Raw genomic sequence first — 18,143 nt, 5'->3', positions numbered from 1 at the left:
CCGTGATAACCAGACGGATCTTGCCTGGCGTCACGTGACGTCATCTACTGCCACCCTGTGCCTCACCCCGACACCCATTTTCATTCTGTTCTCTCAGGATTCGTTTTTTTTTTTCTTTTTTCTTTTTTTTATACCCCTTCGTGTGACTTCACACCCATCCCGAACCCCCCCATCCTCTCTCTCTCTCTCTCTCTCTCTCTCTCTCTCTCTCTCTCTCTCTCTCTCTCTCTCTCTCTCTCGTTAGTGTTTGTGTGTAGAGGCTCCGTAAAGCATTTTCATTTTGTTTCCAGAGATTGTCTTCCTTATTTTCTCTGATTGTGGTTCTTACGTCCATATCGTTCCTGTATCTTTATATTTATCACGTCTTATCAGTCGTTATCAGTCCTGCGGTATTTGTGTTTGCTCCACACACGGCGGTGGTTCTCACCCTCCGTTCTCTCTTATCTTCGAACCGCCTCTCTCCATCTTCTTTCTCCTCACTTGCTCATTTTTGTGGTAGTTCTCTTTCTGTCAATAATTTTTTCTTCCACGCATTTTACTTATTTTTCTCCTCCACGTTCACTTTCAACCTCGTTTTCTTTCACTTTCCTCCCCGTTCTTCCTGGACCTGCTTTCCAGATCCAGCTTCCGCTCATCTCCCTCCTTGTCTCTCCCATGACTTCTCTCCTTCCCCCCGTCCATTATGATCGTACTTGCTCCTCTCTTCCACATATTGATGCGCTTCTCCTTTTTTTTCTTTAATATGTGTGTGTGTGTGTGTGTGTGTGTGTGTGTGTGTGTGTGTGTAATTACCTATTTGTGCTGTTACGGGAAAAGGAGTTTTTCCCTCGTGGGGCCCCCATCTCTTGAACATTCTCATCAATTCTCATCCCGAGGTTATGTATAGTGTCTGCATTAAACATGTCCTCAGCCCGTCTGTTCCGTTCATTCACCATTCGTACACTGTAAATGTGCATTCTATCTTTATGTTGTTTTCTCTGCCAGATTTTATGTTATGTCCTGTGGTTGCTCTCTGTCCCTACGTGGATCTCTCGAGTTGTTCAACGGTTTAGCATCATCGATCTGTTTGGAAAACTTAAAAGGTTGTGATCAAGTCACCCCTCACTCTCCTCTCTTCCACATGTGGGCAAATTTAAAGCTTTAACCTTTTCCAGTAACTTAGGTCTCTTAATTCTGGTGCCATCCTTACTGCCCTCCTCTAGACGTTCTCTGTTAACTCTACTTCCTTCAGGAGCACATTCTCGCTGTGCCCGTATGTAAGATGTGAACAGCATAGTAGATATTTCCTTCTCCATATACTTGACAATGTGTGTCCTTTACTGTTCTCTTAATATGGGATTCTGGCGTCAGGTTAGGGACGGTGTCAACTCCCAAGTCCTTCTCTCACACAGAATCTTGCAGCATTTTCCCCTGCTAGATTGATGATTGAGACTTTGTTTCACTTTCTCCCGTCCTCATTATATTTGCTCGGATTGAATTGCATCAGCCATGTGACAGACCAACTGTGGGAGTCTGTTTAGGTCCCCTTGTACGCTGATGCAATCCTCCTCACCCTTCACTTCCCTCATGACTCGCGCATCATCTGCAAACATATTCAGGTGAGAGTCCAAACCTTCACTTAAGTCATGTACATAGAGCAGTAACCGTAAGGGTCCCATTGATCCCATTTGTTCATCGTAGATGTGTGTGTGTGTGTGTGTGTGTGTGTGGGTGTGTGTGTGTGTGTCGTGGTGTGTGTGTGTGTGTGTCGTGTGTGTGTGTGTGTGTGTGTGTGTGTGTGTGTGTGTTAGAAGGTAGGAAGCGACACATTACAGCGACGATCACCTCACCCCAGTACCTTCCTGTCCCTCCACGCAGGAAACCCGCCATTACAGCCACTCTCACCCTCCCGTCCTGTACTGTAGCCTCGGGATGGGAAGTGGGCGGTGAGTGGGGCTCCTGCTGACCGAGATTTAAGACTTGTTGTGGACAGCGAGGAGAAGAGAGAGGGAGGGAAGGTGAGGGGAAGCGCAGGAATGGTGAGCGAGAGGGTAAGAGTAGCGTGTCGGATGGTGAGAGGGAAGGAGTTATGTCGCACTGGGGCAAGCACGACGTACGATACGACCCTTGGGTGTGAGGTCAAAGGCCAGCTCACGTTACCCAAGTGTCGTGCCGTCCTACGTCACACATAATATTGCCAGGATCATGGGTGTAGTGAGCCAGTGAGCATGACAAAGTTGATGCTATAGCCAAACTTGCACTTTGTAAAGGTGATGTGTTGAAAACAACGTTAGGTAGTCTGTTACGAGCCTCAAAACTGTAATTAGAAAGGAACTAATTGACCTTTTTGAAGCACAAAGACGAGTTCAGGTAAGCATAAGTAGGAACATTTTCCAGTGTAAGGCGAGAGGTGGCCAGACCCAGCATGGGTCTGCCCGCATCGCTCACACAGCACGCGTTAGAATAACCAACATTATTTACCGCGCCACATATCCTTGCAAACTGTACTATACAAATATTGGCGAATTTATGGCGAGCGATAGAGGCACAGTACATAGAGGCACGGATCACGTGGTGGCTAACCACCTTTGTGAGTGGAGAGTAATAATGATGTGAGATGTTCCCGAGGTGGGTTGTGAGCCGTTTATACACAGTACATTATGATACTGTGTGCAGCAGCATATCTCTGGTTGACTCATTACCCACGTACATACATGGGCAGTTGTGATGTACGTCAGGCTACAGGTGTGAACTGTGGGCCACATGTGTTCAGCACGGAGATACAAACACATTCCTGGTTAGGTTACTAGTCACCGGTATATATATATATATATATATATATATATATATATATATATATATATATATATATATATATATATATCCCTGGGGATAGGGGATTAAGAATACTTCCCTCGTATTCCATGCGTGTCGTAGAAGGCGACTAAAAGGGGAGGGAGCGGGGGGCTGGAAATCCTCCCCCTCATTATTTTTTTTTAATTTTCCAAAAGAAGGAACAGGGGGGCCAGGTGAGGATGTTCCAAAGGGGGCCCAGTCCTCTGTTCTTGGCGCTACCTCGCTGGCGCGGGAAATGGCGAATAGTTTAAAAGAAAAAAAGAAAAAAAAGATATATATATATATATATATATATATATATATATATATATATATATATATATATATATATATATATATATGTGTGTGTATATATATATATATATATATATATATATATATATATATATATATATATATATATATATATATATATATATATATATATGTGTGTGTATATATATATATATATATATATATATATATATATATATATATATATATATATATATATATATATACAAAAAGTTTATTTATATGCATGTGTCTGTGGGTAGGTTGGGCCATTCCTCGTCTGTTTCCTTGCGCTACCTCGCTAAACGCGGGAGATGGCGATTAAGTATAATGAATATAAATATAAATATATACACACACGCACACACGTATGCGCGCGTGGAGTTCTAGCAAGATAATCACTACCAGGATACATCAACAGTGTTACCAGGATACATCAACAGTGTTACCAGGATACATCAACAGTGTTACCAGGATACATCAGCAGTGTTACCAGGATACATCAACAGTGTTACCAGGATACATCAACAGTGTTACCAGGATACATCAACAGTGTTACCAGGATACATCAACAGTGTTACCAGGATACATCAACAGTGTTACCAGGATACATCAACAGTGTTACCAGGATACATCAACAGTGTTACCAGGATACATCAACAGTGTTACCAGGATACATCAACAGTGTTACCAGGATACATCAACAGTGTTACCAGGATACATCAACAGTGTTACCAGGATACATCAACAGTGTTACCAGGATACATCAACAGTGTTACCAGGATACATCAACAGTGTTACCAGGATACATCAACAGTGTTACCAGGATACATCCATCATCAACATTTCTACGAAGGGTAACTGACCAGTTCTACCAAGACAAGCTGGGGGAAAGGGAGGTTAATCGTGCGCGTAGACTGGCACTGTAGTGGAAGGAGGGTAACAGAGAGAGAGGAATATGGAATTACGGAGTAGAGAGACTCGATTTACGGAGAGAGAGAGAGAGAGAGAGAGAGAGAGAGAGAGAGAGAGAGAGAGAGAGAGAGAGAGAGAGAGAGAGAGAGAGCGTGGCGGTGGTGGGAGGCGACAGAACACATCCGGCGAGAGAGTGAAGGAAATTTTGTTAGTGCCTGGAGACACGGAGGTCTGGTCTGGGTCGTGGTCGTGGGGATGGTGTTTCCCTGTACAGTCTTTGTACAGTATTGATCACGTTAGTGGTGGCTCATGCCTCGCCTGGCTCACTACTGTACGTCTGGCTGTAACGGGGGCCAGGTGTGGCTGCAGTAATAGGCATTAGGTGTACTTACCATCTACGTGGTCTGGTGAAAGGCCAGTCCAACACATCCAAGGGTATCAAACCGTCGTCCTTAAGAGCTGTGTCGTCGTGTTAAAAGATCGTATCGACGTGCTCAAGGGTGGAACCGAGTGGGACGCACCCATTCCCATATTCTTTGACATACGACCATTTTAGCGAAGACTTCAAAAGCTGAAATAGAAAAATCTTGGAAGATGTTGGGGCAGAGGAGGATGACACTGGTGATATTATTATCTGGGAGTATAACATGAATATATTGGTGAGACACGCGGCCATTTGTTCTATTAAAGTTAATTAAACAGTATGTTAACGTCCACAACATCTACCTGTGTTGTAACAGTAATGATCGTAGATATCTGTGACGGTATATATTGCATTCAGTTGATTCATCTGTAGTTGTTGCGTTTATTGATATTAACGTAGCCTCAGCGTGAATGTGATTGATCACAGGTTGACCAAATACTTCTGCCGATTTTGGGTAACACTATGGGAATTCTTTTCCGACAACGATTCGTAACTTTGTCGTATATTCTTGCATAGTTTTCTCTTCTTAGTAATGTGGTAAGGACTTGATAGCATATTTTACCAGTAGTGAATTCCTTGGTGCCTGAATAAGCTTATATGGAAAATGATAAGTTGGACTGCGATATAGACGTGATACAGACCGAGTTAATCTGATATAATCGTGAGGATAAACTGCCAGGTGATATGATGCACTAGACCCAATTGCCAGTCATTATACACACACACAGACACACACACACACACACACACACACACACACCATAATTTTGCAGGGTTGTGTCTTTGAAGCATCTCTATGTCTTTCCACTTCTGCCTACTAATCCAAGTGTTTCGGTTCCCCTCTGCTATTACAAACAGGTGCGCTAGGACCCAGTGGTCTGTTCTTGATTGAATTCCTTTGCCTAAGGCGTTGTATAGCGCACTCAGCAGCAGGCCTTTGGGGACCCAGTTTTGTTTGTATTAACCTCCAGAATACGGCTCTTGAGCTCGACGGTACGACAACAGAACACGACTATGGAACCACTGGATACGATGGTCATAGGTAGAGGGATCGTGCCGTCGTGTTCAGTAGGGTAGTTACTGTGGAAGAAACGCTCGTAGACATGGTGAGGGAGGGGCATGATGTGGCGGGTGAGGCAGAAGCCACTCCCCAGTGCTGGAGCCAGACTGGCGCCGGCCAGCCTGGCCAACGGTGGCCATCAGGAGTGGCAGGGCCAGTGAGCATGGAACAGGAAGGAGAAAGAGAGGGGTCGGGTATACTATGCTGCAGGATGATGAAACAGAAGGTGACAAGTGAGGGATGAAGGAGGAGGAGGAGGAAGAGAGTTCTGGTAGGTGTACGTCACCCTCAGAATTGTATGGTTGAGATCAGGTGGCCGGGTTGACTGTGGTTACACTGGTGGTTGGTGAGAGGGGGAAGGTATGGCGGGCGGCGGCGTCCGGCAGCCTGGGGCCACGTGAGCCCTCCGCTGCGGATCGTTCTCTGGGGTATTCAAGATCCGCCACCGTCATCCTGGACGCATTCACACAGCTGATGGTGCAAGACGCAGTTCATCAGTCTTGAGCAAGGACCCGATAACCACTGGTTATTAGTTAACTACGTGAGTGTGACGACTCTACCTGCCTTTAGTACGAAGAGTTAACCTAGTGACTTAACTCTTGAATGATGCAGTTAAAGCCTTGCTGTTAAAGGGGTTAACTCTTCATACTCAAGGGTTTACGTCATCCTGCTGAAGAGGGTTTAGTGGCACTCGACAACGTCATCGTACAGAAAGGGTTAAGTGGCCGAACTCGGGTGGTCATCGTACTTAAGGAGTTAAGTGGCCGTACTCAAGTGGTTATCATACTTAATTGGTTGTGTGGTCGTACTTAAGTGGGCTTCATACTTAATTGGTTAAGTGGCAGTGCTCAAGTGGTCATCATACTTAATTGGTTAAGTGGCCGTACTTATGTGGGCTTCATACTTAATTGGTTAAGTGGCCGTGCTCAAGTGGTCATCATACTTAAGGGGTTAAGTGGCTGTGCTCAAGTGATCATCATACTTAAGGGGTTAAGTGGCTGTGCTTTGGTCATCATACTTAAGGGGTTAAGTGGCCGTTCTGAAGATGTCAAGTCATCGCACTCAAGGCGTGAAGGAGGATACAGTAAAATCAATGTTTAGTATCATGTGTATAGCTCGTGTTTGTCTTGACCTATACAGTAACACTCAAGACGTGAGGAACATTCAGTGTTGAGGGGATTAACACATTGTACATGTGTTGTTTACACACATCATCGGTTTTATTGTCTGGCATTAAGACGCGAGGATGAGGTTGTCTCGACCTGGATTTGGACTACCTTAAGTTTGTGGGCTCCATCCCCGTCCGTGGTGCGTTTGTGTTTCCATCCCCGTCCGTGGTGCGCTTATGGGCTCCATCCCCGTCCGTGGTGCGTTTGCAACACATGAGTGCTCCCTAACGTACAAGGCGAGAGTATTTATTTATAACGTGCGGGTCACCCGGACGTTTGAGGATGTAGTATTTATGCCTGACCTTAAACATCAGACTGGTGATCTTAAGCCTCTCAACGAGGCTGTATTGTCTTATGGTGCGATGATGTGGCCTTCGACCTGATGATATATTAAGGGCCACGTCGTAGGACAGGTCATCACACTCAAGGATCGTAGCTATGTGCTCGCGGACCGTACCGTCGTGCCTACCAGGTTGAGAGATAAAATCCTGACAATATGATGTTAGAAAACCCATCCAAAGCGTAACTAGGCAGAGGTATGGTTGATAATGATGCATTGACTGGGCGGGTCCGGGTTAGTGAGCTCTATTGATTCCCGATGGTGGTGGTGGTGGTAGCCCAGGCTTGTCTTGAGCTGTGGTCCCTGGCAACACCGTGCTGGACCCGCCATGAGCTGACTGTTGCTGACACTGTTACTGAGTATGACGGTGCTGTACTGGAGCACGACGCGTCGCTACGACCCGCGGGTACAGTGGCCTGCTGTGTTCCTTTAGAGTGCACCAGGAAGCAGGAGGGACGTCCAGAGATGTGGTAATGGAGAGAGAGAGAGAGAGAGAGAGAGAGAGAGAGAGAGAGAGAGAGAGAGAGAGAGAGAGAGAGGTGAGCAGGGGAAGGCTCGGTGGTGTGAGCTGGTAAGGGTAGGGACAGGAGGCATGGCTGGGGTGTATGTGTAGTGGTGCGTGTCGGATGCCCTGGTGCTGGCGGAGATGAGGGTGGACCATACGGGTAAAGCTTGCAAGGTCCGTAGTGTGGGAAGACGGTCTTCTGTTGCTAAAGGTCGGTAACGGGCAAGGTTCTTGGCCAAGGCATCACGTCCAGGAAGTTAACGTGATTGTATTTATTACTTTATCAGACGAGTCTCGGATACAGATACAAATAAATACAAACACCAGCAGTTCGTTGGATCCTAACGAGGCTGTTTCTGGTTGTGGATGAGAACAGAAACTTATGAATTAGTATGGCAGGAGTAGAAAGACTGTCGTATTTTTCATAGTAAAAAAGACGTTATGTGGTATCCTAACTGTCTCCAGCCTCACCTCTTCCTCATCTTCCACTACCTCAGCCTCCGGCATCTCCAGTACGCCTTCTCTCCCACCTCCCGTCCCCCTACCCATCATCGTCCCTCGTCCCCCAGCCATGGGTTGGAGGGATGGGGATCCTGGTCCCGAGGCACTCCGCTCATGTCACCTTTGACCTGCCTCCCTCCGGGCTGTGAATGACCGCTACGTTATCCAGTCCCTCTGACTATTACGAATTTCTTGCATATTTTGTTGATTTGAACGGTCGACACCTGTTTACTTCCACGCTTATTTTATTGAGTATGTTATACAAATTTGACTGCAGTTAATGCTATCCTCCCGGTCCCTTCTTTTGTATTTCCTCGTCTTAGTCTTACAGACTCTGACGTGCTGCACATGGGATTGGAAGATCTGATTTGTGCCGGTGTTCCCTGGCAAATTTAATGTTCACCCCATTACTCATCCTGTGAGCGGTAGCGCAAAAGGATTACAGGGGTCTCAAAGGGTCGTACGCAGACCCTAGTGGGTTGATGTTACATAAGGTGTTACAGGCATTTTAGTACATACATTACATAATTTACTGAATTGATTCCTGTATTGTAGTTTGATCTCAGTGGCACTTCCTCTGCATGATTCATGTTGGACTGAGGACATCTTGTATTACTATAGCTGGCAACACTGGAAAGCCCGTTGTCGTATTCCTGCCACATTCTTGGTTCTTCATGGAAGTGTCTGTTCCCGTGTTGGTACTTCATTTTTCACGTAAGGAAAGAATCAGTTGGCGACGCCATTTCTTTCTGGCGGGTTGTAGCGCGCCTACCCACCTGTAGGTGCCCAAGGATCCTACAGTCGTCCGTAACAGTTTAATACTTGACTATCAGAATCAAGACGAGAGACTAATGTGGCAGTAACCGCAGCATTAACAGTGTATCAGTGAGCATAAAGTGGCGTTATCTGCGAGTCAATATTTGTCCACTTGGAGTGTGGTAAGGGACTGTCCTGAGAGCTGCCCTGGGTTCGCTGGGTGTTGCCTGTCTTATGCTTGCTGTGCCTCACCTTGACCTTGCCTGCTTGCGAGAACATTTATACTGTGCCTGGTGAATAGCTTCTGACCATCGGTTGTATATTATTTTACCTTGTCAACCTTGCCTGCTGGTTGCTGCGTCTGTTGTCCCCTTATCCTTATCCTTATCTGTATTGACTGTTTCCTGCCGCTGTTACTCTTTCACTGCTGCTGCTGCTGTGGCTTATGGCTGGCGTGCGTGCTGCTCGAAGTTGCTGGGTGCTACACGACTTCTCCCTCCCCACGCGCGCTGGTTTGGTATAGTACAGAGAGCAGAGCGTTCGTTCATTATGTACAGAGATGATGTAGCATGGTCTGATTTCCCTTGACCTCTGGCTGGCTGGAACCCGTCGAGTTGTAAGGTACGAGAGGTACAGTTAGCTCCGTGTACCTGCCAGACGATGCTCCCGCCTCCTTTGTTCCTGACTTGACTCTTTCCTTTAGTCACACTGTGGTGCTTGCTTGCTCCCTCCTTCACTCTTGTTTTACCTCCGTCTTCACAGTCTGCCTTGTTGCTTTCTGTGCTCCTTGCAATGTTGCTGATGTTACTTCTTGTTTTAGCTTTTCATTTTATCACTTAAAGTCTTTCCTCTCACTGTCCTGAAACCAATGATTCCATTCTTACCTAAACTCTTCCCCACTCAACTCTTGTGCGCGTACCCTGATCAGAGGCGACCCGCCCTTGCCTAATCTTACCCCAGATAATCTAAGCAACACAAGATGATCTTGTATACCTTCATTTACTATGGTGTAACTTATTCTAAGTTGCTCTCTTGTGACATAACCCAACCTGTTTGAACATCAGTTCAGTAGAGGTTCATCGCTGCAGGATTGTACTGTCTTTCGTACTAAGACGAACTATAATACCCAGTACACTACACTGAGTGTGATCCGCCATGTTAGGAAACGAACAGAAAGATTTATGATGTGTTTGGCATGTTAGGCTGGTGTAAACATGATCATTAGTCGGAAGAGCTCAAAAACCATTGTAGGGTACATACATAAGGTAAGGTAAGCCAGAAGAGCTCAAAAACCACTGTAAGGTACATACATAAGGTAAGGTAAGCCATAAGAGCTCAAAAACCATCGTAAGGTACATACATAAGGTAAGGTAAGCCAGAAGAGCTCAAAAACCACTGTAAGGTACATACATAAGGTAAGGTAAGCCATAAGAGCTCAAAAACCATCGTAAGGTACATACATAAGGTAAGGTAAGCCATAAGAGCTCAAAAACCACTGTAAGGTACATACATAAGGTAAGGTAAGCCAGAAGAGCTCAAAAACCATCGTAAGGTACATACATAAGGTAAGGTAAGCCATAAGAGCTCAAAAACCACTGTAAGGTACATACATAAGGTAAGGTAAGCCAGAAGAGCTCAAAAACCATCGTAAGGTACATACATAAGGTAAGGTAAGCCATAAGAGCTCAAAAACCACTGTAAGGTACTTACATAAGGTAAGGTAAGCCATAAGAGCTCAAAAACCATCGTAAGGTACATACATAAGGTAAGGTAAGCCATAAGAGCTCAAAAACCATCGTAAGGTACATACATAAGGTAAGGTAAGCCATAAGAGCTCAAAAACCATCGTAAGGTACATACATAAGGTAAGGTAAGCCATAAGAGCTCAAAAACCATCGTAAGGTACATACATAAGGTAAGGTAAGCAATACGCTAGCAATACGTAAGGTGAGGTATGGTATCAGACGCAGCTGTGGGGTAAAAGACCTCCAGCACCATCGTTAGGTAAGACACGTCAAATGCAGAGGCCATTGCCTTCACGTGTTATGACGGGGAGATGAGTAATGCTACCACCGTCAGAGTCATTCCATACTTTGGAAGGTGGTGCGTCTGGACGGTTGGGTGGGTCGCTGAGCACTGGTTGATGGTGTGTGTGTGTCTCGTTGCTTGGGTCGTGAAGCACTGGGAACTACGAAGCCTGGGAGCATTATCATCCTGTCTACATTAGCAGTACCACACGTCTGTCAAAGATATCAAAAGCCAACTGACTATATTATCCTGCTTTTAAGGAGATTTGAAGTGTTTTTAAGCTTTGGGTCTATATGAACTTGGTATACTCCGTGTAAACTAACTTGAAGACTGTACAGAAACTGAATTGTTATATTACCGTTTGTTTTGCATTTTACGTTCCGCTGTAAACAGTACGAACATGACGTCATGCAGTCTGGGGTTAAAGTCATTATAGTGTCCTTGGATGTCGGCCACATTAATAACGAAACATCTGCTCTGTATATGTTGTTGTTTAACGATGAATACATTGGACCATAGGTAACTCCTCTTGAGCAGGATGGTGGATGTCTTCGATGTGTTGATTTGGCCTTTGACCTAACACGTAAGGTTTGAGTCAGGGGCCGTACCGTCGTGCTCACGGATTGTACCGTCGTGGACACGGATCGTACCGTCGTGCTCACGGATCGTACCCTCGTGCCCAGGGATCGTACCGTCGTGCTCACGGATCGTACCGTCGTGCTCACGGATCGTACCGTCGTGCTCACGGATCGTACCGTCGTGCCCACGGATCGTACCGTCGTGCTCACGGATCGTACCGTCGTGCTCACGGATCGTACCCTCGTGGCCAGGGATTGTACCTTCGTGCTCACGGATCGTACCGTCGTGCCCAGAGATTGTACCGTCGGGTGCACGAGTATCTAACATGAAGATAATGTTCACTGGTGTGTTACCAACCTTGGTTCTCCCAGGGCAGGAGTGTTACCAACCTTGGTTCTCCCAGGGCAGGAGTGTTACCAACCTTGGTTCTCCCAGGGCAGGAGTGTTACCAACCTTGGTTCTCCCAGGGCAGGAGTGTTACCAACCTTGGTTCTCCCAGGGCAGGAGTGTTACCAACCTTGGCTCTCCCAGGGCAGGAGTGTTACCAACCTTGGTTCTCCCAGGGCAGGAGTGTTACCAACCTTGGTTCTCCCAGGGCAGGAGTGTTACCAACCTTGGTTCTCCCAGGGCAGGAGTGTTACCAACCTTGGTTCTCCCAGGGCAGGAGTGTTACCAACCTTGGTTCTCCCAGGGCAGGAGTGTTACCAACCTTGGTTCTCCCAGGGCAGGAGTGTTACCAACCTTGGTTCTCCCAGGGCAGGAGTGTTACCAACCTTGGTTCTCCCAGGGCAGGAGTGTTACCAACCTTGGTTCTCCCAGGGCAGGAGTGTTACCAACCTTGGTTCTCCCAGAGCAGGAGTGTTACCAACCTTGGTTCTCCCAGAGCAGGAGTGTTACCAACCTTAGCTCTCCCAGGGCAGGAGTGTTACCAACATTTGGCTCTCCCAGGGCAGGAGTGTTACCAACCTTGGTTCTCCCAGAGCAGGAGTGTTACCAACCTTGGCTCTCCCAGGGCAGGAGTGTTACCAACCTTGGCTCTCCCAGAGCAGGAGTGTTACCAACCTTGGCTCTCCCAGGGCAGGAGTGTTACCAACCTTGGCTCTCCCAGAGCAGGAGTGTTACCAACCTTGGCTCTCCCAGGGCAGGAGTGTTACCAACCTTTGGCTCTCCCAGGGCAGGAGTGTTACCAACCTTGGCTCTCCCAGGGCAGGAGTGTTACCAACCTTGGCTCTCCCAGAGCAGGAGTGTTACCAACCTTGGCTCTCCCAGGGCAGGAGTGTTACCAACATTTGGCTCTCCCAGGGCAGGAGTGTTACCAACCTTGGCTCTCCCAGGGCAGGAGTGTTACCAACCTTGGCTCTCCCAGAGCAGGAGTGTTACCAACCTTGGCTCTCCCAGGGCAGGAGTGTTACCAACCTTGGCTCTCCCAGGGCAGGAGTGTTACCAACCTTGGCTCTCCCAGGGCAGGAGTGTTACCAACCTTAGCTCTCCCAGGGCAGGAGTGTTACCAACCTTGGTTCTCCCAGGGCAGGAGTGTTACCAACCTTGGTTCTCCCAGGGCAGGAGTGTTACCAACCTTGGTTCTCCCAGGGCAGGAGTGTTACCAACCTTGGTTCTCCCAGGGCAGGAGTGTTACCAACCTTTGGCTCTCCCAGTGCAGGAGTGTTACCAACATTTGGCTCTCCCAGGGCAGGAGTGTTACCAACATTTGGCTCTCCCAGGGCAGGAGTGTTACCAACATTTGGCTCTCCCAGGGCAGGAGTGTTACCAACATTTGGCTCTCCCAGGGCAGGAGTGTTACCAACCTTGGCTCTCCCAGGGCAGGAGTGTTACCAACCTTGGTTCTCCCAGAGCAGGAGTGTTACCAACATTTGGTTCTCCCAGGGCAGGAGTGTTACCAACCTTGGTTCTCCCAGGGCAGGAGTGTTACCAACCTTGGTTCTCCCAGGGCAGGAGTGTTACCAACCTTGGCTCTCCCAGGGCATGAGTGTTACCAACCTTGGCTCTCCCAGAGCAGGAGTGTTACCAACCTTGGCTCTCCCAGGGCAGGAGTGTTACCAACATTTGGCTCTCCCAGGGCAGGAGTGTTACCAACCTTTGGCTCTCCCAGGGCAGGAGTGTTACCAACCTTGGCTCTCCCAGGGCAGGAGTGTTACCAACATTTGGCTCTCCCAGGGCAGGAGTGTTACCAACATTTGGTTCTCCCAGGGCAGGAGTGTTACCAACATTTGGCTCTCCCAGGGCAGGAGTGTTACCAACCTTGGCTCTCCCAGGGCAGGAGTGTTACCATCCTTGGCTCTCCCAGGGCAGGAGTGTTACCAACCTTGGCTCTCCCAGGGCAGGAGTGTTACCAACCTTGGCTCTCCAGGGCAGGAGTGTTACCATCCTTGGCTCTCCCAGGGCAGGAGTGTTACCAACCTTGGCTCTCCCAGGCTAGGAGTGTTACCAACCTTGGCTCTCCCAGGGCAGGAGTGTTACCATCCTTGGCTCTCACAATGTTCAGCAGAGTGTTACACTTGGTCTCTCCCAGGGCAGGGTGTTACCTAACTTGCTCTCCTTAGTAGTGTTACCAACTTGGTTTCCTAGGCAGGAGTATTACCAACCTTGGTTCTTTAGGGAGAATGTTACCAAACCTTGGCTTCATCCAGGGCAGGAGTGTTACCAATCTCTTGGTTCTCCCAGGGCAGGAGTGTTACCAAACTCTTGCTCTTCCTAGTCGGGTTAACATTTCTCTACGATGTTATACTTTGGTCCTAGGTTTACAAATTCTCTGATAGCTTTAGTCTGGGTATCAAATTCTCTTGAATTTTTATCTGGGCTATCTAATTCCTTGATATCTTAGGGTTCTATCCTTGATTCTAGCGGGTAACATAATTCCTGAATTCTTTGTCTGGGTTAACAATTCTTAATTCTTTAGTTGTTACATATTCTTTGATATTCTTTAGTCGGGTTAATATAATTCTCTTGATTTCTTTAGTCTGTAATCATAATTCTCTTGATATCTTTAGTCTGGTTAAGAAATTCCTTGATATTCTTTATCTGGGTTAATGCATATTCCATTGATTCTTAGTCTGGGTTAATTAAACTTTGATTCTCTTTAGCGTGGGTTCAACTATTCTCTAGTTTTAGTAGGTTCAACCTTCGTTTCCATGTATTGGTTAATCATAATTCTCTTGATATTCTTTAGTCTGGGTTAATCATAATTCTCTTCATATTCTTTAGTCTGGGTTAATCATAATTCTCTTCATATTCTTTAGTCTGGGTTAATCATAATTCTCTTCATATTCTTTAGTCTGGGTTAATCATAATTCTCTTGATATTCTTTAGTCTGGGTTAATCATAATTCTCTTGATATTCTTTAGTCTGGGTTAATCATAATTCTCTTGATATTCTTTAGTCTGGGTTAATCATAATTCTCTTCATATTCTTTAGTCTGTTCACTGTTATTCATCACGATTAATGCCGGAGGGGTTGATGTATTCAAAACTGTTCCTCATGTCTTTACAACGATGATGGTATGTTTGAAATGGACTTAAACATGGGTTCTCTCATGTCCGCGAGGATCTCTCTCTCTCTCTCTCTCTCTCTCTCTCTCTCTCTCTCTCTCTCTCTCTCTCTCTCTCTCTCTCTCTCTCTCTCTGTTTGTGAATGTCTGTCTGTCTGTCCATATAGCTGTCCCTTTTACCCGCTACCTCACTTCCACGACTTCTAATCCTTATTTGCGGCAAGGGTGACGCAGCAGCTGGGTGGGTTAGGGTGAGTGAGGTGATGGTGAGTGCATGGGTGAGGGACGAGGAGGAGCACTGGTGGATGGTGGGGCAGGAGACTCTTGCAAGGATGGAGAACGTCATCCAGTAATGATGCTTTTAGTCTTGAGGGAAAAAGGCTCTCGTAGTATATATATATATATATATATATATATATATATATATATATATATATATATATATATATATATATATGCATGCGTATGTGGGCGGGTTGGGTTATTCTTTCGTCTGTTTCCTTGCGCTACCTCGCTAACGCGGGAGACAGCGACAAAGCAAAATAAATAGATAAATAAATATATATGCTGGTTATTTTATAGATCAAATGTAATGATAGTTTATATGGTTATGATATGGGTTATATATGGGTATTTTTTTGCAGGAGTGTAGTGAAATATAGATGCGGTTTCTATGTGTGTGTGTGTGTGTGTGTGTGTGTGTGTGTGTGTGTGTTCGTAATGTGGTAATAGAGTTAGAGTTAATAACTGAGATGGCATTACTCTAGTCACTACAATGATCGTAGTTTTTTTACGTGATTAAACAAGGCATTTGATTCTTGTCCTTTTCATATATCATATATTTGTTGCTTAAGTCTAACAGAAAGATCCTTACCAGTCAGCCCGACATAATATATATATATATATATATATATAATATATATATATATATATATTATATATATTTTATTTATATTAATATATGTTTTTTTTTTGGTTTGTTCAAACTATTCGCATTCCGCGTTGCGATGTTAGCGTTAAGAACTGAGACTGGGCCCTTTTTTGAATATCCTCTCTGGCCCTCATCTTTATGAAAAATGAAAAGGAATCAAAAAAAAACCGCAGGGGCGTTTTCCAGCTCCCACCGACCCAGGCACTTGAAGTGCCTTCTACGACACCAGGGAAATGGGAAGTATTTAATCCTATCCCCAGGGATAATATATTATATTTTATTATTTATTTATTATTTATTATTATATATATATATACTTATGATAGTATATGGATTGACTGGAAAGAGATGTTTGCGAACAATGCCCGGCTGTGAGCTGACGAGTGAGTCAACGTAAGAAGAAATGTGTGAAACAAAAAGCGTGGTTAGAGAGCAAAGAGTTTGAATGTTTGGGACATGGAGCAGAGAGTGAGAAAGATTGACCTGAGGATATAGTCGGAGGTGAAGGATCAAGGAGAAGACGGCGACCAAATTCCGAGTGGATTTATGGACCAAAAAATTTTTTTCGGGCCTGAACATGCAGGAGGTCAAATGGGCAATACAGTTCATTGCGATTGGTATACCGGGATTGACCGTGGCTGTCATGGATTGACACGACATGTAGCGTCCTGGGCTAAACCTTGGAAAAGCTGTGTAGGATTATTTACGCGCTTGCTATGTAAATTACTTGTATCGGGGGGGGGGGGCGGTATGGACCATTTCTTCGTCCTTTCCTTGCCTCAACACCTCGCAAACCGGGCAGACAGCGCAAACTCTATCATAAACAATACCAACAAAAAATATATATATACATATATTTCCTTCTAATCTGTTGGCTCTTATCCACGTCGTAAGCCTCTGTACCACACATTTTAACTCAAGGGTTGCCAAGACCCCTTCCCCTCAGTAACAGTTAACGTTGCTTATCACTTTCCTCGCTACAGATCGACGATGATCTAGTGATGATGTGTATCAGTCCCTACCTTACTGTATTCCCATTACATATTGGTAGAAGACAATTTTCTTGTACTGCACTTCAGACTTACCTATCCTCTCATCACATCGGTCTCCTTGTTTTCTATCACTTTTGTGTGTCGAGTGTGTGTGCACGGGCCTGCAGTCCCATGGCCGTCACGATGCCTGTTTGTTACGACGACCGAGAAGGACTCCCTTGCCCCTCCCCCGCCACCCATGTCTGTCCGCAAGCACAGACATTTGGGAACCTCCCTACCTCGGGCACTGTTCACTTAACATCTGCTGGCCCACCCACCTCCGTCTGCTCGGCCCGAGCTACATCCCCAGTTTAGATCCCGAGCTCACTTCTTCCATCTCTGTACCCAGTCATCATGCCATCTGCTGGAACGAGCTACAAGTGTGGTGAGGTGGTTGATCGAGTGAGTAACGTAAGGGTAAGAGAGATGTGTGGAAATAAAAAGAGCGTGGTTGAGAGAGCAGAAGAGGGTGTTTTGAAGTGGTTTGGGCACATGGAGAGGATGAGTGAGGAAAGATTGACCAAGAGGATATATGTGTCGGAGGTGGAGGGATCAAGGAGAAGAGGGAGACCAAATTGGAGGTGGAAAGATGGAGTGAAAAAGATTTTGTGTGATCGGGGCCTGAACATGCAGGAGGGTGAAAGGAGGGCAAGGAATAGAGTGAATTGGAGCGATGTGGTATACCGGGGTTGACGTGCTGTCAGTGGATTGAAGCAGGGCATGTGAAGCGTCTGGGGTAAACCATGGAAAGCTGTGTAGGTATGTATATTTGCGTGTGTGGACGTATGTATATACATGTGTATGGGGGGGGGGGGGTTGGGCCATTTCTTTCGTCTGTTTCCTTGCGCTACCTCGCAAACGCGGGAGACAGCGACAAAGTATAATAAAAATAATAATAAAAAATATATATATATATATATAATTTTACCTTCTATCTGGTCGTGGTCTTATCCCACATGTCTGTACAGCCTCATGTACCACATAATGTAACTCGAGGGTTGCATGACCACTTTTCCTCGTAGTGTAACAGTTAAGTTGTTATCACTTTCCTCGCTACAATGTATCTGACGATGATGTCTATTGATGATGGTGTATCAGTCCCACACCTTACTGTATTCCTTGACATATTGGTAGAAGAAATTTTCTTGTATGCACTTAAGACCTTCTCTCCATCTCCCTCGGTCTCCTTGGTTTTCTATCGTGTGTGTGTGTGTGTGTGTGTGTGTGTGTGTGTGTGTGCCGGGCCTGCATGGCACCCATGGGGCCGTCTGATGTCACCGTGTTGGGTTGA

General features: G+C 46.0%; 1 protein-coding gene across 1 annotated transcript in view; it reads left to right on the top strand.

The window, feature by feature from the left end:
• Positions 1-18,143, top strand: part of LOC139753378 (breakpoint cluster region protein-like) — a 357,006-nt gene that overhangs the window by 8,623 nt on the left and 330,240 nt on the right. The window lies entirely within an intron of this gene.

This window comes from Panulirus ornatus, chromosome 14 (genome assembly GCF_036320965.1).
Source record: "Panulirus ornatus isolate Po-2019 chromosome 14, ASM3632096v1, whole genome shotgun sequence".
NCBI classification, from domain to species: domain Eukaryota; kingdom Metazoa; phylum Arthropoda; class Malacostraca; order Decapoda; family Palinuridae; genus Panulirus; species Panulirus ornatus.
This window is presented reverse-complemented; position numbering and strand designations above follow the sequence as displayed.